This window comes from Protopterus annectens, chromosome 1.part0, assembly GCF_019279795.1.
Source record: "Protopterus annectens isolate FY-2018-M chromosome 1.part0, PAN1.0, whole genome shotgun sequence".
Lineage (NCBI taxonomy): Eukaryota > Metazoa > Chordata > Ceratodontiformes > Protopteridae > Protopterus > Protopterus annectens.
Genome location: NC_056725.1, coordinates 1965905307 through 1965930873, shown reverse-complemented (window position 1 = coordinate 1965930873; position 25567 = coordinate 1965905307).

Here is a 25567-nt window from a genome sequence, read left to right as displayed (position 1 = left end):
GTTATAGGTTTAGGTAAGAGTTTTGAGATTTTAAAGGCATAGTAACCTGTAGCTAACCATGATATGGTGAGGAACAATATCATGCCCAGCCACAAGATATAGTGAGGAACCTTACATGCACTTGGATGAACTCCATGGTATCATCCTATTTAACTAACCTGGAGGTATGTTTGTTAATAACGTATATTGAGACACCTCTACCTTTCGCTCCAGTCTGTACAGTTGTTGGTTTAAATATACGGAAGGCACTGTGGCCTTTAACTTCAGAGTACTTTCTTTGACTTTAAAACAAGTCTTGGTCATGGCACAGATGTCTACATTCTCCAGAGTGAGAATGGCTTGAAGGGTGTGGAATTATTTGTTTAGGTTTTGAGCATTAAACTGTAATACATTAAAGTGGCTTGCAGACTATTTCACTATGTTAGTAGTTCTGACTTTTTGGCATTGCCTAAAAAAGTTCTAAGGGGGTGGATAAAGTTTTAGCCAATATCTGAAAGCTAAGGGGGGAGAGGTGAAACCCATTCTTGTCAAAGCAATGTGGTCTTTATACCATGCTGTGCCATGCTGACAGATATTGTATCCCCCTTGAGTAAAACCAGAAACAAAGCCAATTATTAAAATCAATCATTTTACATTCATACTATGGCAGCATCCTTGGTGATGGTAGAATGATGCTCAATGCAAGGCTCATAGTGACCTGTGACACATAATCTGTAAGCTCCATTACTTCTCATTTCATATAGTCTAGTGAAGTATGCCTCAGGTCATTTACACTAACATGGACTACGATAGTATTATATTGGTACATAGGCATTCAATAACTTGAGTTTGTGCATGATATTGCACATACTCACTCCAACAAAACAAAAAGGTGAGTCCAACGAAACACAGAAGCCAAAGTAGAATCCAAAAGTAGCTTTACTGCAAACTTGTTAGCACTTTCGTGTAGTAATATACAAACACTTCTTCAGACAAGTTATTGCATTTTTCCAGGGTATAAGTATACACCACTATTAACACAATTATTTAATCTAGTTAAATAAATCAATTAAATCAATTATTCAATTACTTACTTTCAGCCCTAATTTAAGACCAATACCATATTTTTATACAATTTTAAAAAACAAGTACTATAATAAAATGAAAAGCCTAAATTAATTTTAATTCATTAATTCTTAAATGTGTGCTTTTTAGCACTATGAATTATGCCTACATTTTCAAACCACTGCGAGTTCCAAACATTTTTATTAATTTATGTTTATATTCATATATGTTTACCCAAACAACGTAAACCACTTATTAAAAATTATTATTTATTAAAAATTAATTATTTACTAAAAATGTATTACCTTACAAGGGCCCTTTGCTTTAATAAACATTTAATTGAACATGTTTCATTAATCCCGGGGTGGGTGTACGCATTTGTTTTTAGTTGCCACAGCAACTCACATTCTTCTAGTTTTAAATGCCATGGTCCACCCCTGGGATTCATTCTTATTTTCTGCACTACATTAAACAAAAAACTATGATTACTATTTTCTGAGATGTGTTTTTCTAGGGCATTAGACATTATTCCCCTAGAAATTGCGTATGTGTGTTCGTAAATACGTTGTTTCAAATGTCTTTCGGTTTTTCCGAAATAGAATGCAGAACAAACTGTACATGTGGCAAGATATACCACCCCTTGGCTAAGACAGTTACATTTCTCATTAATATAATATTTCACACCTCTAACAGAAAAAGTAGATCCAGTTTTTATATATTTACAATAACCACAATGACCACACTTGAACATACCTTTGTTAACTTTGTATGTTCTAAGGGGAACTTCGAACATTGTTTTCAAGGATGGTGCTTTTCGAAAAATCACTATAGGTTTCTGTCCTATGTTAATGTTAGGACTTAATCCTTGTGTTAACAATTCCCAGTTGTTATTTAAAATGCGTCTAGATTCTGCACTTAACTCATTAAACTGTGTTGAAAAACTAATATTAAAGTTCATCTGTTCTTCTTGAATGTTTTTAGAAATATCTACAACAGCAGTTTCTACTGTGCTTTCTAATATGCTATTGTTATCATATGTTTTTAAAATAGGTCCTAACGACCCCATGCATCTCTTTCTTGTAACTTCACGAATAACTGAGTTTACCAGTTTTCGAGGATACCCTCTATTCAAAAACATAGTAGCCAAAAAATCACATTCTTCTACAAAAGAACTTTCTTCAGAACACATTCTAGACGCACGTACCACTTGGCTCTTAACTACCCCTTTCTTCTGAAAGAAGGGGTGAGAGCTAGTAAAATGTAAGAATGAATTACTATAGTGAGGTTTTCTGTAAATGGTAGTAATAAATTTCATCTTTTCCATGTCTTTTTTAATATTAATGTCTAAAAAATTAATTGATAATTCATCAAAGTAAGTAAACTGTAAAAATGGAACAAAAGAATTAATCTCTTCAATTAATCTAATAGCATTACTTTTATTTGTTTTTAAGACCATTAGTATGTCGTCTTGGTATCGTGTATACCAGACGACTAAATCCTTGAATGTTTTTTGTGGGAATAAATAGGTGTGTTCCCAAAAGGCCATAACTGAGTTCGCAAATGCCCCCCCACACAGGGGGAACCCATTGCCACACCTGTTAACTGGAGGTACAACTCATTTTTAAACATAAAGAAATTATTTTTCATTACCAATTCCAGTAAGCATATAATTAAGTCGATGTCAGCACCTGGAAGGTGCTTGTTTAATAGAAAGTCCCTAACCCATTCTGCACCTACTTCTTGCGGGATCGCTGTATATAGGTCCTTGACATCTGCTGTCAAGAACACTAAATCAGCGTCAAATGGAATACTATTTAAATTTTCAAGAACAAACCAAGAGTCCTTGCAAATTTGTAATTCGGTTTTAAGGACCTCTTTTAGTTTGTTATCCACCCACTTAGCGCAAGAATAGGTTATAGACTGGTGTCCATCAATTATGGGCCTAAATTGGGGGTTTTGAATGTTCTTGTGTAGTTTAGGTACCCCGAAGATGACAGGAATCATAGGGGCTGGCATAGTTAAGTACTGAAATAACTCAGTGCTAATACTGCCTTCGATAAATAAATCGCTTAAGGAATCTTTTATTTTCTGATAAGACTGGTTGAATTCGTTCCTTGAGACTTGTATATAGTTATCAGTTGATAACATTCCTTTTATCAGTGCCTCATAGTCATCCTCGTACATCAGTACCCCCCCCCCACCTTTATCGGGCTTCATTACCCGTATGTTATGTGCCCTTACTAAATCAATCAAATTATACATCTCTACATTAGAATGTTTATGTTGAAAAAACTCTTTATTTAGGGCCCTTAGATGGATTTCAGTTACTCTTTCAAATACAAGTAAATTGTTATCTAGTGGTGGGTTGTATGTGCTTGCAACTCGTTCTGTGTTGAGCACGTTATTATTACCACCTAACAAAATTTTTAAATTAAGCTTGCATGTATAAAGTTTAAAGTCACAGAGAACTTTAGCCAAGTCTGGTTTTTGGGGAAGTGAAAAATTAAAACCTTTTGCCAGTAACTCTACGAGTTCACAGGGAATTTCAAATAATGTATAATTATATACTCTAAAGTCATTACTGTCGCTTAGGATGATAACAGGAAATCTTGAACCCCCTGTTACCTCTTGCGACGGTTGAATGTCTTCCTGTTGTTGTTCTGGGTCTTCTTCGACCAGTTCGCATTCTTCCGCCTGTTGTTGGAAGCCACTTGCTGAAAATCCTGGTTATTATATTCCACATCGCCGTTATTGCTTTGATGCTGTCTTTGTTGATTTTGATTTTGAATGCGTTCACTTCGCCTATTCTGGTTGACCTCAGGAACATTGGAAGGCAATACCTCATTAGTTGACTCGGCATTACTTGCTATGTTAGTGCGTGTATTTTCATTGGCTGTTTCAGTATCATTCATTAAAGGGGAATAAAAATCGTTACGGACCCTGTTGGAAGGCGGGTCTGGGTACCCATTACCATTAGCGTACGCTGTCATATCCCTGTTTATCTTCCGCTTCTTAGTTTCACTAATTTTGTTAAGAAGTGAATCGATACTAGTGAAAATCCTTCCATAATCATATTGATACCGATTGTAGTCCGGGTTTGCTTTAATTTCCTGTTCTAGGGTCTCTAAACATTGCCCAAGCACTGACATCTGCTCAGTATATTCTTTTATTAACAAGTCAAGAAAATTGAGCCCTTGTTGATTAAAAAATGCAATAAGAATTTTGTGGAAGTCTGAATGTTTTGTAACTCCCGAAGGGTACTTCCACTGCCTGAGTCCCTTTGGGACAATTTTTAAGTCAATCCATTCTTTAAAATATAAAATTTCTAATTGCAGTTTTTTGTATTTTGACAAACTACTGTCAAATAATTTTAAAGATAAGACAATGTCATTATGGGTTTCTTGCTGATTTTCCTGGACATTGCTAGTTCTATTGTTTTGTATGTTAAATACGTTGGTTGGGGTATTCATAAAGTCATGAAGAACTGGCGGTGCAAAGTTAGATACATGCCCCGCATTTTGGTTGTTAACAACTACAGTCGTTGGTGGTGATAGTAATGTTCCCGTATTAATCACTGGATTGATTTGCCTTACTTGTTGTGCTGGCGGGATAGTGCCTGTAAGCTGCTGGGCGCTTCTAACTTCTGGTGCACTAGGTTCTCCGTGTTCTACTACCAAACCATTCGGTACTGGGTTAAAACTTACTCCTGGTCTAGGTTTAACCACCGGGGTGCTTCCACTGCAACAGTTGTTAACTTGCTTCGCCAGATTATCGACTCGCTGGGTTAGTTGTTGAATAAGGGCAGTCAGGTTGCCAATCAGATCTACATCACGGCTTGTAACTCCACTTCCATCAGGGTTAGGAGAGTATAAAGACTGCGATTGTTGGGACTCACTGCTTTCAGCCATAAAAACAAAAATTAACTTAGAAAGTTAAATAAACCAACAAAACAAAAAGGTGAGTCCAACGAAACACAGAAGCCAAAGTAGAATCCAAAAGTAGCTTTACTGCAAACTTGTTAGCGCTTTCGTGTAGTAATATACAAACACTTCTTCAGACAAGTTATTGCATTTACATCCAGGGTATAAGTATACACCACTATTAACACAATTATTTAATCAAGTTAAATAAATCAATTAAATCAATTATTCAATTACTTACTTTCAGCCCTAATTTAAGACCAATACCATATTTTTAATACAATTTTAAAAAACAAGTACTATAATAAAATGAAAAGCCTAAATTAATTTTAATTCATTAATTCTTAAATGTGTGCTTTTTAGCACTATGAATTATGCCTACATTTTCAAACCACTGCGAGTTCCAAACATTTTTATTAATTTATGTTTATATTCATATATGTTTACCCAACCATTGTAAACCACTTATTAAAAATTATTATTTATTAAAAATTAATTATTTACTAAAAATTTATTACCTTACAAGGGCCCTTTGCTTTAATAAACATTTAATTGAACATGTTTCATACTCACTCCAGATAGGCAACTAACCATTATCATCTTCTTGTCTAAGCTGATGAGTGAGGCATCTGTGTGTTTGAGTAAATTGAAGTTGGTCAACTCTACATCAGGTCGGCATATGCTATCTCTGTGCTTATGTAAATATCTTATTCAATCATATGTTATTATCTGCTATATTTTTATAAGTGAATGTGTAAACCACAATGCTCATGTAAATGTCTTATGTATAGTATGTTAGAATTGTTCTGGGGCTTTTCTCCACAGGTCTCCACTGAAAACGGACAGCTCTTTCCAGTCAGACCTCCCCAGAAAACAAATGTAGAATCATCATCATCATCTTCTTTCGGCTGTTCCCTTTAGGGGTCGCCACAGCGATCATCTGTTTTCATTTCTTCCTGTCCTCTGCATCTTGCTCTGTCACACCAACCACCTGCATGTCCTCTCTCACCGCATCCATAAACTTTATCTTAGGTCTTCCTCTTTTTCTGTTACCTGGTAGCTTCATCCTTAGCATCTTTTTCCCAATATACTCAGCATCCCTCCTAAGCACATGTCCAAACCAATGTATTCTTGCCTCTCTGGCTGTGTCTCCAATCCTTCCAACCTGGGATGACCCTCTAATATGCTTATTCCTAATCCTGTCCACCCTCGTCACACCCAGTGCAGTGTGTGTGTGTGTGTGTGTGTGTGTGTGTGTGTGTGTGTGTGTGTGTGTGTGTGTGTGTGTATGTGTATATGTATTGCACTGATTTATTTCTACTTAGCCATCGAGATATGCAATTACCTGTGGAGGATGTGGGTATGCAGCATACTATGATGGACAGTTGTGGACAGCAAGCAACTTTTTTATGCCAATAACATATAACTGGAAACATATACATATGTTTAAACATATGCATCAGTGTCAACAAAAGGTGCCCACAACAAACATTACAGTGGAAGTACTGTCCTTTACATACTGGAGATTCCTAATGAAGTCTCACAAATGTAGGCAGTTTCATAATGCAGGTAGTGTCTTCCTTGCAGGTCTTCATCTTCAAGAAACATTTGGCAGAAGCCGTGTTGTCATGTCCATATTAAATACAGACATAAAAATGATGAAACACAACCAATGTGATATAACATAAGTGGATATGCATTGGTATCAAGCAGCTATTTTATTCCCTGAAAAAGGTAATCTCATATAGTTGAATATTGTAGAATACTACTGACTTTTATCACATATCAACTGACATGTTTTGCTCTTCAGCACCATACATCACTGATAGACCTCATTATTATGCAATGTTTCAGAGTTTTGGGGAATGACAGCATGCATGCAACATCTGCTAACCCTTGCTGAGTCCAAAAGTATGTGTCAAAATGCAGAATTCTTGGAGAAGAAGCTAGCATTGCTGATGTAGAGGGATGATGCTGTTACTACGACCTAGGCAGTCTGATTTTAATTAGTGGCCTAAGTGAAAATTGATGAGGCTATGTCTGCTCATTCCTGTTCAGAAGAAGCGTAGAGATGACATCCTGTTGTGAAACAGGTCATTCTTTTACCCACGGTAAAGTGCACAGCCATGAAAAAGGGCCTGAATAGGTGAATATGCACGTTATGAGGAGGTGTCCTAAATTTAAGATTGGGAATAGATGCACTTTAAGAGCTGCTCATGACTAACAGTTTATAATGGTATTCTGAGTGATGCAAACACAATTGGGGGTTGGGCCTCCTATTACTGAGTCAAGCCATCCTTAATGATCAGAAATATTGTCACCTAGTCTCATTCTTTTCCCACACCCTGCCTTCACCAGTCCATACTAGCTGGTACTCTTGGTTTGAGATGTTAAATATTTTGTTTTTTCTTTGTAATTGTGGTGTCATGTAAAGGAAGGCTCAGGAGAACCACATGTCCTCAGATGTCATCAAAACCAGCATAACCACCACAGATATCCAAAAAGAAAAAAGTCCTGCAAATTAACATGTGTATTATGCAGGACATATTACCAGAGTGAGATAGGAGCAGAGCTATAGAAATGTCTAGTCGTGTAGGTATGCCTTGAATATTGCAGTTAAGAGTACAGAGCAGTATGATCATTCCTAGAGATACACACAGCTGACACCTAGTAATGTATGGATGTAATCCAGGGCCGTGTTACAAGTCTCTTTGTTTGCCCAACCTTACTTAGATAGAAGGAAGTTTCTCTGTTCACCTGTGAGAGAGGGGAGCTTTGAGCAGCCTATCTGTCTCTGGAGGAGTGGTTTCAGCCACAAAATTAGTAGTTTATTGGGCATTTTGGGCTAATTTCTATCTCTTTCATTTCCCTGCTATAAAAAACGCATTTGCCCGGTTTTGCGTGCCGGGTAGCACCTGTTAGATTGGGTATAAAAATTGTTGGTTCCACAAAGTCTCCTCTTCAATTTTTCCCTTGGAACTAGACAAACTTTCAACTTAAGCACTCAAATCATTCATTTCTCAGCCTGGCACTTTCTCAAAACTCATAGCAAGCACTTATAAACCCTAGCACTAGACCCCCTATACTGTACAGAAGGACAAGGCTCTCTATTCGACCTTACCAGCCAATCAGTAAAACAGTTCACTGCACCTATCCAGGCATGTCCAAAGGGCAGTTTTAGGTATACTCTCCAGTCCAACTGGTGAATCTGGGAATTTTGAGGCAATGTTACCACTGCCTCATGTACACAGACAACCCTCTCCTCCTACCACCAAACACTAATACATGTGAGATATGCAATTATACAGCCAAACTGGAGGTTAATCTCTCTCAACCTAAGACTGGATCAGACAGTCAAGAGTAGAAGGGAAATACTTGCATCACACCACCAGTCTCACATAGAACCATTAAACCAGCACCGGCAAAAAACACACATAAATAAAGGAAAACATACTTGGAGGTTCTAAATAAAAATCTGCAAAAGCAACAGAGACCTCCAAAGCAGACATCCAAGCAACCTCCACCCCACCTAATACAAACCATGAAACACATACTTCACAAAACCAGTGTGCCACGCAGTCACAGCCCTTAAGGTAAAATAACATACCCAACACACTAGTAATAGGTGACTCTAGAATCAGGCACACTGATGTCCCACTAGGCTGAACAAGGAAAAGGTTACTGTTAGCTGCCTGTTGGGTGCCAGGAACCGCCACATAACACAAGCACTCAGGTCACTCCAGAACAAGTACAAATATGACTCTGTCATTGTCCATGTTGGTGTGAATGACCTGAGTGGTACCTCCCTAGACTACATGAAAAGAGACATGGAAGAGCTCTCTGATCATGTAGCCCAGGCCGGTATGACCCTGACCCTGAGTAGCATTCTGCCCTCACCAAGAATGATACCACGGTATAAAGAAAAAAATATCAATTTTAACAATTGGCTAAGTTTCTGGTCATTCAAAGGGGATCCAGTGTCTGTCTGCCTGGGATGACATGCTCAACAAGCCACGCTGCTTCACTAGAGATGACTTGCACCTGTCACCCTTAGGCTTTTGCCTTTTTTAGGCAAGGCTCAAAAGACAAACCCACCACTGTAAATAGCACAAGTAACAAAAAACTGAGGGCAATGCCACTCAATGCCAGAAGTCTAAACCTCAAAATGCACGCACTTGATGCACTCCTCAGTATGGAGAAAAAATTGATATATGTGCAGTAATAGAAACCTGGTTTAAGGCTCCAGAGAGCACCCCAGCACTACCAGGCTACAACTCATACCATACATTTTGGCCACAGAAGCTGGACCAAAATACAAAAGGCGGGGGTGTATCCATATTCATCAAGGATACCCACACCTCCAGGTTAATGACACAGCACAATGCTTCAGAGATCATCCACAAGCAACTAACAATGGACAAAACTGCAATTAAAATTGTAGCTTGCTACAGATCACCCACCATGTCTCAAGACACCCATTCTGCATTTCTGGAAACACTGAGAAACATAAAGGTCCTACCAAACACCTTAATATTGGGTGATTTCAATTACCCAAACATTAACTGGGAGAAATACTCAAGTACTAACTCCCTTGCCCAACATTTCCTAGAATTTATAAACTCAAATGCCCTGGATCGACTGGTCAACACTCCCACCAGAGGTGACAACATATTGGACCTGGTCATCACCAACATGGACGATGGGTGTTCCACACCAGAGGTCAACCCCTCGCTGGTTAGATCTGACCATAAACAAATCACTCTGGATATCCACATTCTGCCCCCCACCCCCGGTGAAGGAAAGCACCTTAAAAAACATTTCAAAAGCAAGCTTCACGTTACTTAAGACAGAGGTGGAAAGTTTCAAAGCCCCCATGCTAATGGATAATGCTTTCCAAGCTGCAATATCCTTTACTAATGCATTCTACTGGCACCTATAAGAATGCATGGATCGTGCTATCCCTAGCAAAATCAAAACTCACTCCTCCAAGAAAAGGAAACCAATCTGGGAGACCCCTGCCATAAACAAGCTATACAATAGAAGGAGGAAACTAGTACAGAAAAGAGTAAAATACCAAGAAGGGATGACATCCCTGATCAATATCAGCAAGAAACTACGATCCCTCATAAAATCATCCTAGGTGAGCTTTGAAATAAAAATTGCCAAGGACTCCAAAGATAACCACAAGGCATTCTTTAGCTATGTCAAGAATCTAAGGGGTAATGCTCAGATCTGCTCGGAGTTAGTGCAGAATGACACAAAGTACACTGAACCGACCGATATCACCAATATTCTGGCAGACAAGTTCAGTGCAAACTTCAGCCCCCTCTCACCCCCAAAAGGGCTCATAACCATACCAGAAGAATGTAGAGCCCCTGATCTCACAGACATTCAGGTTAAAACAGCCCTTTCCAAAGCCAAAAACACAGCATCAATGGGACTGGACAGTGTCCCAGACTGCATCCTACAAGAACTCAAAGATGAATTAACCCCTCACCTAAACACACAGTTCAGACTCTGCTTATCCACAGGCTATATACCCATAGAGTGGTGCACAGCAATGGTTATTCTAGTCCACAAAGGTGGAGCTACAACAGACTCCAGGAACTATCACCCTATAAGCCTGACTAGTTTGGTCTGCAAGGCTATGGAGCGCATCATCATGAAACTCATTAACAGAGACATTGGGAACCTCCAAACAGTGGACCTTACCCAGTTCGGCTTTGATAAGGGCAGATCATGCCTCCTAAACCTGGCGGACTTATTTGACACAGTTACCAAGGCAATAGATGAGGGAAAGATGGTACACACAGCCTACCTAGACCTCGCAAAGGCCTTCGGCACCATTCCCCATTCTGGTATTATAGACAAGCTCACCAGTCTGAACATAAATCCCTACATCACAAGATGGGTTGCTAACTGGCTCAAGGACAGAACCCACATGGTGAGAGTTGCAGGACCTATGTCCGACTCTAAACCGGTTACAAGTGGCATTCCCCAGGGCTTAGTCCTAGGACTCCTCCTGTTCAGCATATACTTCTCAGAGGTACAGGCAAGCACAGGAGGACTATGGCTGACCACGTTCAGAGATGACTGCAAACGAGGGGCTATAATTGACTCTCTGGCTGAGACACACATCCTCCAAAAGGGTCTCACTGAGACAGATACCTAGTGCCAAAATCTTGGCCTCAAGCTAAATGCCAAAAAGTGCATAGTCATCCCCTTTGGAAAAAACAAACTACCTACAAACTGCCACATAGGTGGCAATCCCCTAAATACGGAAGGCGTAATAAGGGATCTGGGGACCCAAGTAGATAGCAATCTCTCCTTTGATAATCACATTGCCAAAGTGGTTAGAAAATCCTTCTATGTGATCCACCTAATCCCAAAAGCGTTCGCATCCAGATCAAAAAAGGTCATTGTGCCCCTCTACTCATCACTCATCAGACCCATCATAGAGTACAATGCCCCATTTGGGATGTACCTTACAAGACACCTGCAACAGCTGGAAAGACCACAGAAGTACCTCACCAAGGGGATCACTGGCCTCAAACAGATGCCCTATGCAGCTCGACTGAAGAAACTCCAGCTGTACTCGTTTACATACCGCTTACTCAGAGGTGATCTCTGCCTGACATACAAGGCCATGTGCAGCCCAGAATTGATGGACATGCTCCACCTAAAGAAAACCATATCCCCTCGAGCCACATGCTCTAGGGATCTAAACCTCACCACAACAATAAATAGGACATGCTGGAGGGATAGATTCCTGTCCCAGAGACTTCCCATGCTTTGGAACAAGATTCCAGTGTACATTAGGCTGAGCTCCTTGCTAACACTCTTCAAGAGAAACCTTGATGAGTGGATGGGAAACAAAGTTTACCCCAGGGATCACTTCAGTGGACCTGCTTGACAGAGGCACAGGGAACTAATCTAAGGGGGTGGAAAAAGCCAACACATTCTGGCTAGGCTTATAAATGCCTTTGGGCAGATAGCCTAGTACCTACCTATGAACCTATGTATGAGTGGTATGTCCATATGAGTGCCCAATATTGAAAAGACCAATGCGATGTGAAACAAACAGTTGATATTGGTTAATTCATATTAATAATGCAGTTATTGTGCACACAAGTAAACGGTAATAATATTTTCATACACCACTCCTAAGCAGCACTAGCAGATATACTATCCAGTGTCTCATACTATTAGAAAAAGCTTTGTTACACCAGAAAAATTTAATTATATATGTAAAAAGCTGAACAGTTATGATTAGCATATTATCCAGCTACCTATGCATACTGGTTTTGTACTTGTAGGAAAGATTATATGATTACTTACCTGTACATTGCCACCTGATTGGAGAATGAACATTCTCTAGCAGAGTCTTATTGTACAGGTAGTAACCACAAAAAGTAAGTCAGACACTTCACAGCAACATATTAAACTGCCGGTTGAAGGTTGCTCAGAAGAGTGAACAGACAACATTTTTTACAACAACAATATAATATATAAAACACTCAGACTCAAAGGCACACAACCATGTGGAAAATGTATCTCATGCGAATATGTAGTTCAACCTTTTAAATATATAAATGGTCAGAAATCTGATGTATTGGGAAATTTTAGTTGTAATATAGAATGTGTAGTCTATGCTCTGCGATGTCCCTGTAACAAGTTCTATGTGGGGGAAAGTAAAAGAACTTTTAAGCTGCATTTGCAGGTACATATCAGAGATATTAAACATCAAAAAATTGGAAGTCCTTTAGCATAACACTTTTTAGAAGTTCATAGCAGTGATCCTACTGGTTTATATGGCACTATTTTAGAGAAAGTAGAAAATGATGGGGGATTTAGTGATGTTAAGAAGAAACTTTTATACAAAGAATCACTTTTAATTTTAAAATATGGTACTCTGACCCCTGCTAGCATTAATATGTCTTGCAATTGGAAAGTTTTATTATGATGTGTCAATAATTATTTAATTGTTTAATTATGCTTCTGAAGTATTTGATTGTATCTTTATAGTATATAAGGTGTGTTTTATTTAGTAGTCTTTACTCCATTGAAGGCATTTCATGCCGAGGCAACAGAGAAAATATTAAACTTGTCTGTTGGTTACTGGATTGTCGTATTTGTTCTTGTTTTTATCTTGGTGTTGTTTTTGAGATTTGGTTCCATGTCCAGTGATCTATCAGTGGATTTGTCTAGAATTTTCAGGCAAGACCATCTTGATTCTTCCCAACACAGCATTGAACAGTATGCAGTACAGCTGGGAGAATCCTCTACAAACTGTAATGTGACTTCACGAGAAACAGAAGGTACCAAACCATGGGAGAAGCTTTTCATTGATGAAAATAAAAGAAGGAATACTAATCCCTTTTCCTTGATCGGGTAAAGTATGGCAGGTAATTTAACAATGGAGGTGCAGCAAATGTATGAGAAATTGGACAAACTTATGCATAAAGAACTGTCAGTGCATTTTAACATTCTGAGCCTGCAACTTTATCTCGAGTTGGAAGTAACACCTCAAGGCTTAAGAACCTTCAAAAGCCCTACCACTCCATTTGATATGAGTGATGATGAAGATGCCATATTTCAGAAAAGATGGGTAATGGCAGCGCATAAATGTTCCACTGAGTGGATCTCTATTTTAGTAGAAAGAGATCTACTCAAGCAACGTAAACTTAAAATGGAAATTTCAACAGTATGTGGCCAGTTAGTGACTGATGTTTCAGCCGATACACTTGATACTGTTTTAAATAATATTAACATTAAACCTGCTGAACTAGAAAAACATCTTTTAGATGTTAAAAAGAAAAAGCTTCACAGAGACTTAGATGATTATAAAAGAAGTTGTGCTTTCCTATGGCGAGCCAATAAGAATGCACGCTGTAAGGATGTTCGTTTTCAAGTTCCAGGACAGCGGAATAATCAACAGAAAGGTGCAATGGTGCTTTCTGACTGCTTATATTGGTCTCTAAGATGTAAGTTTCCCTGTACGATGACTGCTGTTTTATAAATGCATAGTTTTTGTACTAACTATTACATATATACCTATACTTTACTGCTTCCTGTAATGACTTACAGTTTTTCCTTTGTATGTTTGAAAAGTTTGAAAAATTCAATAAAAATATATTTGAAAAAAAAAATGCTGCTTTCTGAACGTACGGAGGAATCCACAGACTGAGACAAGCGACCATGCAGATTATCCTGGGTTTCCAGCAGTAAAAAAATCAGGCTACATGCAACAAAATATTTGTGGGAAGGAAATAATAAAAACAATAGAAAACAGGTGAGAAATATGTACGAGTCATATAGAGACAGTTCCTACCAGCAGTATCCAGCTCCACAACAATAACAGCAGCAACAGAGGTACAAGAAATTTATAAAGAACTGATACAAGGACTTGTAACAATGTTAATTATGTGGTGAATTTATCTGGGTACACTTTAAATGATGAAGAAGCAGCTGTTAAATTTAGGTTTGAAATTTGTGTCTACTAATTTTCCTAGACTTTATTTAATTAAGACTGATGTTTTCTGTCTTGTGAGAAAGTTACATTTATGATTTTTTTCCCAAAAATATAAGTAGAAATGGTTTAGAAACTGTTTTTGAAACTTCATGTGATACTGATGAAAGTATTAATTCTTGTTTGTCTGAAATAGAAAGTTATGGTGAACTGAATGCATATTGCCAGTTGAATACTAATATGGTGCCTTTTAATACCCAGTTTGTTCCCCCCTTTACTCATGGGGGTGTGCAACAATTTTCTACTATGGTAAATTTTGGTATTGAAAATGCTTTTCAACAATTTTTAAGTACTAAGGATCATATAAAGTGTAGTCTAACAAAATCTGAATGGAAAGCTTTACAAATATTAAAAAATACAAAAGAGATTATTTTTAAACCAGCTGACAAAAGTAATAAGCTGGTTATGTTAAATAATAGCCAATTATTAATAATAATAGTAAATATTGTGGGAAGAAATAGCCAGGGAATTGTTATGGCTAGGCTTGTATAGGCCCTAGGGCTGATAGCCTAGTACCAACCTATGAACCTATGAACCTATAATACGTAAAGATGTGCTATGACCACCTACAGGATATTAGTACATATAGGGTAGCTGATGTTCAAGAATATAAAACAATCTATTTGTAATGATGAGGAATTATTATCTAAAGGAAATAGATTGGGATATTTCACAGAAGATGACATACATAAGAAATTTAGTATAGAAGGATGTGAAAAGGCGTCCTTCTATTGTCTACTAAAAATACACAAAGACTGTTATAATCCTCATGGAAGACCCATAGTATCAGCATGTCATTATTTTTTTTTACTAAATTAGGAGTATTTTTACATAATTGCTTATTAGATGTAGTCAAAAGACAGATTTCATACATTAAGGACACTTTTGATTTTTTAAATAAAATTAAGAATGTACAGTGGAAGCAATGCATGTTTTTTCTGGTTATAGACTTTCATAGTCTATATACCAGCATTGAGCATAATTATGGAATAGAGGCTTTGAAATTTTCTTCGGGTAATAGCCCTGCAGCCATATATATTTTTGAATTTAATGGCACTTTATATTACAAAAACATGGAACTGCCATGGGTGTCCCTTTTGCACCAATATATGCAAATATTATGATGAATTATTTTGAACATGAGTATGTGTATAAGTGTAGTTTTTTAAAGAATATATACACTACTATTATAGATACATAGATGCCCATGTCAGGGTCAGTATGAAGAAGCTAAAAAAAATGTTGGAGAATTAAATACTAATAGGTTTGGCTTACAATTTGAAATTCCAGCCTGTGGCTCACAAGTGGTCTTTTTAGATTTTAACTTTAGGGGGGATGTTAGATCAGGTATTACTACCACAGTACATAGACTGTTTGGTGATATTATTCATGTTTTACATGGTGCCAGTTTTTACCCACCCCATTTGATGAAATCTTTGCCATTTGGGGAGTTCACATGTATTTAGCCGATATGTAATGATAAGGTGTTTCTTGCAAAGGAGTATGATAAAATGGCTGAACAATTTATTTCTAGAGGATATGATGAGGGGGAAGTGTATAATGATTTGTGCAAAATAAGAAAAAAAGAAAATGTTAGGCAAAGGAGATATCTCACAGTTTGTTTTGAAAGTGAAGAAAGTAGAAAATTGTATATGGTTGCCACTTATGATTTATTAAGTGACAAGGTGGTTAAAATAGTTAAAGCAAATTTGGAAATATTTATTTAGATTTAAAGAATTTTCAGAGTTATGTAAAATGCCTACATTTTCATTTAAAAAGGGTAGGAATATTAAAGATGTATTAGTCCATAGTAAATATATAGCTTCTTGTCAGGATATATAAAAAACACTCAGTTCCAAAGGTACACAACCCTGTGGAAAATGTATTTCATGCAAATATGCAGTTCAAACTTTTAAATATATAAATGGTCAGAAATTTGATGTACTGGGAAATTTTAGTTGTAATACAGAATGTGTAGTGTATGCTCTGTGACATCCCTGTAACAAGTTCTACATGGGAGAAAGTAAAAACATTTTAGCTGCATTTGCAGGAACATATCAGAGATATTACACATCAGAAAACTGAAAGTCCTTTAGCATAACACTTTCTAGAAGTTCATAGTAGTGATCCTATTGGTTTACAGCGCACTATTTTAGAGAAAGGAGAAAATTATGGGGGATTCAGTGATGTTAAGAAGAAACTTTTATACAAAGAATCACTTTTAATTTTAAAATATGATACACTGCCCCCTGCTGGCATTAATATGTCTTGCAATTGGAAAGTTTTATTATGATGTGTCAATAATTATTTAATTGTTTAATTATGCTTAATTGAAGTATTTGATTCTATCTTTATAGTATATAAGGTGAGTTTTATTTAGTAGTATTTACCCCATTGAAGGTATTTCATGCCGAGGCGCCAGAGAAAATATTAAACTTGTCTGTTGGTTATGGGATTGTCGTATTTGTTCTTGTTTTTATCTTGGTGTTGTTTTTGAAACAACATTTTTTACTCTCACTAAATAGCATTTTGTTGTTTAGGAGGTGCAAAATTAAAAAAAAAGAAAGAAACTGTGTGTGTGTGTGTGTGTGTGTGTGTGTGTGTGTGTGTGTGTGTGTGTACTTAGATAACTTATATTTTGACATCCTCTAAAATCGATTATTTATTTGATTGTATTTATTTATTCAGTGCTTTTGATAACCAGGGTAGTCTAACTCTTCCCAATTACAAGGAGTAAGACAGTAAGTACACACATAGTAGAAATACACAATGAAAAGCATGTAATAAAATGCACCTTAAAATACAATATTGCATCATGAGATAATTTTAAGTACAAGAAGAGGTAAAAGCTAACAAGTTATATAGATGCACTTAAGAGGCAGAATAAGAAGAAGAGTTAATTTGACCAGTAACAAATTCTGGATACACATAGATGCATTTTTAAGCAGGAACAGGGCATGATTCTAGCAATATTTGTAAGACATGGTTAGGCTGCACTACAAGGAAAAGGAGAAAAGATAAGAAGAGGAGATAGAGGAGTGTAGGGGAAGATTATTGAATACTGAAAGGAGAAGAGTTAATGAGATAAGGCTTGGGAGAGGAGACAGAGTAAGCATATGGGGCTTAGGTGGGACAATGTGGACAAAGGAGGAGATATGTCCTGGCTTAGAGTAAGAAGGAGAGGTAAAGGCAGAGGAAAAACGTAAGGGGCGTGAAGAATAGCATAAAGATTGGATTATCCTGTTGATGGGCGAGAGGTGACATTGTACCTCAACTAGATTAACATAGAATAAAGCAGTTACAGTGCTACACAGCTGCACTGAATCTGCAACAGCAAGTTTGAAACATTTGATGGAGGAATTATTTTACATCAAAAATGTTTCAACAAAATATATAATAAATACAAAACAATTTAATAAAAAGCCCATTCTCTTAGTGGAATAATGCCCTCCGGGGGCATGTGTTATTAGAAGAAATAATGCCCTTCAAGCCACTGGTCTACACAGTGTCAATGGGCGGGCCTTATTTCCCCAATAACACACACCTGGTCATCCAATGTTGCTAACATAACAGGAGTAATGTGAAACTTGTGTATTCCCCATAGATGCATATGAAGGTGTGATCAAACATATTCAGTATGCACTATATTTATAGAAAGAGCTTAGCAACCACATGTGTAATGTATATTAGTAAAACAATAGGTTCTACACTATTTATTATCCTTTTGGATGTTGATAATATGTATGTCTTTGTTATAGCCATGTGTCATGGTTTTAGTGTGTGTTCCATGTGTATGGTAGAGATATGTTGCTGATACCTTCATGGTATTGATGTTTAATGGGTGAAGCTGCCACTAGTATATGTTTATAGAAGTTAGGCAAAGCACTTTATGCTGCTCTCAGTTTGCTGAATGTTCTTATGTGGATGATATGGAGCTATACTGTAATATGCTGTGCTGATGGCATATGACCAAAAATCAGGTAATTGCAGAGAGGCTGTAACCTAACAGTGAGACTCTGAGATAATATTGTGTTTACCCTTTTTATTGGTACACAGCTTATTGTTACAACTACTGATCCCTATATTACACAGGAGTCTTTGCAAACAGTTATACTATTTTTATAATGTTCCTGTGGTTTACCTGCAGTGTCCCCTGTCTGGAAGGACTGGAAGACCTCTAAATTGTTCCAGTGAAATGAGTAGGTGATGCTCTGTCTGGTGTGTTCCTGTCTTCAAGGTGAGGATACTCACTCCTTCATATATCAGGTTAGTGCAAAGAAGACAGGGGGTACTACAGTGCACCCAGTCTGTGTCTGTCCTAGGACAACACCAGTGAGTGTGTGAGGGAAGGGAAGGTAGGGACTAAAAAACAATGAAACACTCTTGGCAACAGTAAGACACTACATCATGGTATTTCATTTCCTTACTGGCCTTGCACATGGGTTAGGCTGGGGAGGCTAAGGCAGGTTTGGTACACCCAGTGAATGAGTCAAAATCCTGTGGGTAAGTTGCTGACCAGGTGTGATCCCAAAAAGGAATGATACGTAAATAAATAAAGGGGAAAAAAGAAATATTAAGAAAGTGCCACAAACAAGAAGTTAACCAACTCTGAAAAAAACATATTCACAAAAGAGATTATGCTGGTTACACTTTGGGGGCAATATATTAAGAAACTAAAAATGTTTCTTCAGCTATGTCAGGAAGTTAATAACTGAGAAAATCAAGTAATCTCTGTGGCATCCCTGAAGTCTCAAACAACCCACTAAACAAGTTTAGTGGGTCCAAAAACAAAACAGTGTAAGAAACTTCTCTGTGTGGAAGATTTTCAGTTCATATATCTCTAGTTAATCACTGTATATTAATCAGATCAGACAACAGTAGTAGAAGTAGAGAACTTAAACTTGTCTTAATTCAAAAAAATAATAAAAAATATATAATTTGAAATACTGTACAGAATTACTAGGTATTTGTAAGTAATCCAAGCAAGACAGGCAGTCTGTTTCCACTCAAAAATCCTTTAAGTACACAAACAATTGATCCAAGTAAAACAAAAATAGAGTAAAAGTTTCCTCACAAGCTTTATATATATATATATATATATATATATATATATATATATATATATATATATATATATATATATATATATATATATATATATATATATATATATATATATATATATATATATATTTATATATATGTATATACTTTTTATCAGGCAAGGGAGTGGTCTATTGTGCTATAAAACAAAGTGTTATTAGTATACATGTTAAATTCACATTCCTTCTCCCATCAGTGTGACATTTGAGCTGGTCCTGCCCTACTTAATAGCTGTCATAACAATATAACCCTTACGTACTTTCATTGAAATTTATAATGATGTGGTACCGCTTATTTAATCAAATTATTAAGTAGATTATTAAGTCTGTAATTTTATCCAAGTCAATACACCACATGGCTGGAAATATAGCAACCTTAGTCCATTTGGCAATCAAAAAAATATATATAAATATATACATATACACTTTGCATGTAAAAAATTAATTGTAGAAATCATATTCTATTTTCATAACCTATAGTTAACAAAGATCGCTTTCGTCCTTCAAGATTTCTTCAGGTCTGTGTACAAGAACACTAAAAACTATCTATAAAACTATTATTGTATAATTAGTTAATATGTTATTACACATCATTTTGAATAAAGTGGAAAAAAAGAGAACCAGAAAAAGAAAAAAAATAATAAGAAAAAACGTATGATGATGGAAACAAAATATACACATAAAACTGATTTAAAATGGTATTTAAAGCCAAATGATACAATAAAATAAAATAAAATAAAATTAGTCATGTAAACAATGTGGCAATTTTCTAAGTTCCAGTGCAATTTTAATTGAACAGTAGTAGTTTAGTCCAGACTTCTTAAAAGAGATCATATTTAATTGCCACATGAGTTCATGCTTCTTCAGAATATTTGGGATGTCTCCTTCAAGATCACACATGCAATCCAGGATCTGGAACGTAAAACCTTTGTGACTTTTATGAAGAGAAAGGAGTTTGGCTAGTGCATTATTTTTACTTACAGAGCGGATTTCTGACAGATGACATGAAATCCTACTCTTAAGTTTATTTACAGTCTTGCCCACATAGAATGTATCACATTCATTGCACTGTGCTCTGTAACTTACTTTTGTAGTGTTACAGTTACCCCCTGCACTGGTCTTAGTGATTTTCTTTAAATAAGAGCAATAAAAACTATCATCTTGCTGTATAAATATACAAAATATACAATTAGCTTCAGATCTTTTAGTGTTTCTCTCATATGGTCTATGTTTAAATTCAACAAAACTTCTAATGTTCCTGGCCTTCCTATAAACAAAGGATGGGGCTTCACCTAAGATGTTAATCAGAGAAGAGTCTCCTGTGACAATGGCCCAGTTTTCTTCAATAACATTTTTGATACTGTGATAATCCAAAGTGTATGTCAGATGCAGCTATTTTTGCATTTATTATTCTCTGTAGAATTTCTTAACATTCTCCTACTGGAGAGGTCGAGTGAAGGTGCTTCAGTCTATTTCAGTTCTATAATGGGTTCCAGGATGTTTTTTAACATCTGACTTTCATAGCCTCTCACTAGAAAATCATTATCTAGGTTGTTCAGGGTTCTCAAAAATGGTTCTATCTCTGTGGTAATTCTAGCTAATCTATAGCCTTGGGACTTCACTACATTATACTTGTTTTTTGTAGGATGTAGACTTTTACTGTGGAGTAATAAGTTAACCCTCGTTGTTTTTCTGAATAGATCAGTGCAGAGTCTGTTATTGTTAGTGTCCTTGGAAATCTGCATATCTAAGAAAGTGGTTGATGTATAGGCATGGGAAGAGGTAAACTGTATGAAGGAGGTTGGTTGATTGAGGTAAGTGATAAAATCTCCAAGCTGCAAGGTGTCACCTTCCCAAACAATAAAGATGTCATCGACAAAATGTAAATAGCATGTGATATGCTGCATGTAGTCTGTGTTGTTTAACACAAAGTCCTCCTCCCACTTGCCCAGGGCTATATTAGCTATGGTGGGAGCCATGGCAGCCCCCATTGCTATACCAGTTTTTTTTGTTTGTAGTGTTTGCCATTGAAAGTAAAGAAATTAAAGTCCAGTACAAGATTAATGAGCTTGCTTAAATTTTGCAGTTGTGTCTGTGTACCTTGATTATGTTTCTTAAAATAATCCATAGCTGCTATTATACAGTAATTGTGAGGGAGAACTGTGTACAAGGATTCCACATTAACAGTTAATAAAATACTGTCAGCTTCCACTGTAATGTTTTTCATTTTCCTCAAAAAATTAATTTAATTTCTTATGTAAGACTTATTCTTTTCTGCTAAAGGTTTCAGCAAGTAATCAAGGTAAATGGCTGTGGCTTCAGTAAGGGAATGCAAGGTGATAGTTTTTATTGCCCTTATTTAAAGAAAATCACTAAGACCAATGCAGGGGGTGACTGTAACACTACAAAAGTAATTTACAGGGCACAATGCAATGAATGTGATGCATTCTATAAGGGCAAGACTGTAAATAAACTTAAGCGTATGATTTCATGTCATCTGTCAGAAATCTGCTCTGGATGTAAAAATAATGCACTAGCAAAACACCTTTCTCTTCATAAAAGACACACAGGTTTTAAGTTCCAGATCCTGGATCACATAGACATGGGTGATCTTGAAGGAGACATCCCAAATATTCTGGAGAAACATGAACTCATCTGGCAATTAAAGCTCAACTCTTTTAGGAAACCTGGACTAAACCACTACTGTTCAATTAAAAGTGTACTGGAACTTAGAAAATTGCCACATTGTTTACATGATTCATTTTATTTTATTTTATTCTACCAGTTGGTTTTAAATACCATGTTAAATCAGTTGCAATTTAAGTTTATATTTTGTTTCCATCATCATACATTTTTCTTATTATTTTTTCTTTTTCTGGTTCTCTTTTTCTTTTTTTTCTGCACTTTATTCAAAATGATGTGTCATAACCATACTAAGTATACAGTGATATTTTTATAGATAGTTTTTAGGGTTCTTGTACACAGACCTGAAAAAGTCTAGAAGGACGAAAGCGATCTTTGTTAACTATAGGTTATGAAAATAGAATATGATTTCTACAATTGATTTTTTTACATGCAAAGTGTATATGTACATATTTATATATATTTTTTGATTGCCAAATGGACTAAGGTTGATATATTTCCAGCCATGTAGTATATTGCCTTGGATAAAATCACAGACTTAATAATCTGCTTAATAATCTGGTTAAATAAGAGGTACCACATCCAGTATAAATTTTATTTAAAGTACATAAGGGTTATATTTTTATGACAGCTACTAAGTAGGGCAGAACCAGCTTGAATGTCACACTGATGAGGGAAGGGATGTGAATTTAACATGTGTACCAATAACACTTTGTTTTACAGCACAATAAACTACTCCCTTGCCTGATAAAAAGTATATATATATATATATATATATATATATATATATTTATATAGCTTGTGAGGAAACTATTACTCTATTTTTTTTTTTACTTGGATCGCTTGTCTGTGTATTTAACAAAGGATTTTCAACTGGAATCAGACTACCTGCCTTGCTTGGATTACTTTCGAATACTTAGTAATTCTGTACAATATTTCAAATTATATATATATTTTTTTGACTTGACAAGTTTAAGTTTGCTAGTTCTACTATTATTGTCTAATCTTATTAATATACAGTGAGAGATATATGAACTGGAAATCTTCCACACAGAGAAGTTTCTTACACTGTTTGGAAGTTAATAGCTAACAGACAACAATGTTCATATCTAGTCAACAATCATACTGCCCACTCTGACTAAAAGGATATAGCTAATATTCCAGCCAATAAATTTATCTCAAATTTTACTCTCTTACAGTTATAGCTGTTTAACAGTTTCCAGTCTCAGCCATCTCTTTAAACACTATGAAACACATTTGCTCAACCCTCTAAAATGCTAAGAGCATCTTAGGTTCATAGGTTCATAGGTTCACCACCCTTTAGATGAGAGAATATATACCCATTTATTTTGCTGTCTGTCTGTCAGCAGTGATACAGAGATGATTCCGAATGGAGTATGGGGTCTCCCTCCCACATCAAGATTTCTCTTGAACAGAGTCAGTGAGGTGATGAATCTGTCCCTCCAGCACGCCCTATTTATATCCGAACTTTTGGGGTCTTTCCAACTGCTGTAATCTGGATGTGAATCCTTCATGATCAGGTGGGCAATGTAGAAGGTCTTCCTAACCACTTTGGCAATGTAGAGGTTACTGTCAACTTGGGTCCCCAGGTCCCTGATAACTTCTTCCGTGTTTAATGGATTACCACCTATGTGGTAATTAGGGGGGTTGTCTGTTTTCCCAAAGGGTATGACTATACATTTTTGGCATTTAGCTTAAGGCCATGGCTCTGGCACCATTTATCCATTTCTATGAGACCTTTCTGGAGGATGTCTGTGTCTGATGGAGTGTCAATTATGGTGCCCAGTTTGCAGTCATCTGCAAATTTTGTCAACCACAATCCCCTATGTTTGCCTGCACTTCAGAAAAATAAATTCAACAAGAAGGGGCCCAGGACTGAGCCCTGTGGGACACCGCCAGGACCGGCTTAGATGTCGACATGGCACAGCAAACTCTAACCCTGTGTGTTCTGTCCTTGAGCATCTTGTGACATATGGGTTTACATCTAAGCTGGTGAGCTTTTCTATGATGCCCGAGTGGGGTATTGTGTCGAACGCTTTAGGTCAGGGTGGGCTGTGTAACTGCCTTACCCTCATCAATGGCCTTAGTGACTGAAGTTCAAGAGGCAGGATCTGCCCTTGACAAAGCCAAATTGGGTAGGATCCAGTGTCTGTAGGTCCCCAATGTCTTTATTTATGAGTTCCATTATGATCCTCTCCATAGCTTTGCAGACAAGGCTCGTCAAGCTTATGGGGGTAATTTTCAGGGGTCCGAAGCACCACGCCTTTGTGGAGTGGGACCCTGTAGTAAGGCTAAGATTAAACAGCAGCCTTATGTGTGGGTTTAGTTCCTCATTGAGTTCGTTAGCACACATCCGGGGACACCGTCCGTCCCATTGATGCTGTCTCACCTGGGCATCTGAGATGTTTGGGAGGCTAGACTCTGGTGGGATAGATATTTCTCCTTTTTGGGGGAGGGAAATTTGCACTGAACCTGTCTGCCAGTATGTTGGCAATGTCTGTGGGTTCAGTGACATATCTGGGAGTTTCCACCCAGGTTTCTAACATAGCTAAAGAAGGCTTTATGATTGTCTTTTGTGTCATTAACGATTTTTCTCTCAAAGTTGGCCTTGGATGATTTTATGAGTGATCGTAGTTTTTGCTAGTATTAATCAGAGATGCCTTCCCATTTAATTTGCTCTGTCATGTAGTAGCTTTCTCCTCTTGTTGTAGAGTTTGTTTATGGCTGGAGTCCACCAGACCGGCGCCTGCCCTTTGGGAAAGGGTCTTGATTTTATTAGGGATGCTTGATCCATACATTCCTGGAGGTGCTCGTAGAAGGCATTTGTAAGGGTTTCAGCGCAGCGTGTGGTTTCCACTGGCTCGGGACCTTTGAAGGATACCACTCCAGTCTTAAGAAGTGTGAAGTTTGCTTTTGAGAAGTTCTTCACTGTGGTCTTTTTGCTGGGGTGGGGCGGGATGTGGATCTCCAGTGAGATTAATTTATGGTCTGATCTCACCAATGAGGGATATACTTCGTGTGGAGCATTTTGTCCCCATGTTTGTGATGATCAGGTCTAGTATATTTTCTCCTCTTGTGGGAATGGTGACTAGTTGTTCCATAGCATTTGAGTTTATGAACTCAAGGAACCTTTGGGCTAGGGTGTTGGGGCTTGAGTAATGTTCCCAGTCTATGTTTGGGTAGTTGAAGTCACCCAATATGATGGTGTTTGGAGAGACATTTATACTCTCCAGTGTCTTCAGGAAGGCTGTGTGGGTTTCCTGAGTTTGAGAAGGTGGTCTGTAGCATGTTACAAACTGTAGGGCAGT